Source organism: Porites lutea, chromosome 4 (assembly GCF_958299795.1).
Source record: "Porites lutea chromosome 4, jaPorLute2.1, whole genome shotgun sequence".
In the NCBI taxonomy this organism is placed as follows: domain Eukaryota; kingdom Metazoa; phylum Cnidaria; class Anthozoa; order Scleractinia; family Poritidae; genus Porites; species Porites lutea.
This window is the reverse complement of record NC_133204.1, coordinates 19,895,808-19,897,440: the sequence shown is the minus strand read 5'-3', so window position 1 is coordinate 19,897,440 and position 1,633 is coordinate 19,895,808. Positions and strand designations below refer to the sequence as shown.

General features: G+C 40.7%; 1 non-coding gene across 1 annotated transcript; it reads right to left on the bottom strand.

Annotated features, from left to right (window-relative positions):
- Nucleotides 1-300: 300 nt before the first annotated feature.
- Nucleotides 301-372, bottom strand: Trnad-guc (transfer RNA aspartic acid (anticodon GUC)). The gene has a single exon. It is a non-coding gene; the product is annotated as a tRNA-Asp (tRNA).
- Between the last annotated feature and the right edge of the window lie 1,261 nt (nucleotides 373-1,633).

Sequence of the window (1,633 nt, the reverse complement as noted above, 5' to 3'; positions counted from 1 at the left end):
TGTTAAACTGTGCAATTTTTGATAGTCCCAAGAGTTCTTTGAAAAAGGTTGAATAATAGAGACAACTAAATTTGATTTTCAAATTTAAATCATTGAATAACTGAGTACAACTTTAATTTTGGTTAGTTCAATCTGAAATGTTCAACAGATGCTGGTAGTGGCGGGTACCTCTGAACAAAGCCGCAGCTTTCTTATGTATCGCAATGTATATATGTCTTGCCTAATTTTTCAAAAATAAACATTTTATGGAGAAAATGAAAAGCTAACAAATAAATGAAGTAGAAAAAAAAAAAAACCTCTCTCCCCGGCGGGGAATCGAACCCCGGTCTCCCGCGTGACAGGCGGGGATACTCACCACTATACTACCGAGGATCCCTTACTTCTGGTGCGCAAATATTATAAACAGTTTTAAATCAACGTCTCGGTTTGGTTGGTGAAATTCTCACCAATCCATGGAACACTGTATCCTTGCCTGAAACAAAACAAAAAACATCAAATCAGACATAAGCCAGGTATTAGTAAGCATTATAGTACAATGAGAAATTTCTACAATTTGGTTTGCTTAGAGCAGTGGTATTTCAGCTTAGTTTGACTACCTACATGTGAAACTTACAAATCTTTTGTGGGTGATTTTTTTTCCTTTTCTTTCTTTGAATTGACTGGACCTTAACTTTTGATTTATTGCCGTGATCAGATGAGACACTACCTGGTCGCTTAAATTTTTGTGGTGGCTTAATTTTGCAGATATTGGGGAGATAATCTGAAAAAAAAAACGATGTTGTACGTCTGGAGGACACAAATTTTCCTTATTGTTCATGGATATACAGTACTATTCCGCGAATAAGAACCTACAGCCTACATTTTTCATGATTTTTCCAAGTCAGCTAAAAGGAAGACTGGTACGCAGGGGGGTACTCCGGATTTCCAAGTGACAGGGAGGATCGAATAATCCCTTGGGATTCAAACGCCCCCCCCCCCCCCCCGCCAAAAAAAAAAAAAACAAATCCCTGGACCAAAATTTAACCCTCAAAATGTCCCATGCCGAATTTCCGAGCCATTAAAATTTTCAGAAAGCATGAATGATATAGCCTGCGTTGCAGCCGGCCCACCCACTCGTCTAAACCATGAGTATAGTCCGACGTTCTATACAGAAGGTTTAGAGCGTCTGCGACGCAGGCAATAAAATGATACCCCCAAAAATCTCTTCTTAAATCAAGCAACCTAAAAAAATACTTGCCAAAATTTTTCTACCCAAAAAATATCCCGAAATAGAAAATTTCACGCCCAAAAAAATCCTTCGATCATCACTGTCGCTTGAAATCCGGAGTACCCCCTGGGGACTGGTAACTAATTAATACAAACAGGACCCCTTCTAGAAAAAGTTTCATGCATGCTTTTCATGCTCTCTTCGCGCTAAACTTGCCACAAGTCGACTGCAAGATGAACACCAAGGGCGCGAGGGACGCTTGCCAAACGAGCGAAAGTGAGCGACTTACGTCACTTACCACCTACCTAACCACTCCATAAAAACCAAGCACCCCGAACTACCGGAAACGAGCTCGCTCTGTTACTAGGTTGAGCGCCAGCAAATGAACGACCAGCGGTGTCATAAACATCACGTGATCAAGGGGAG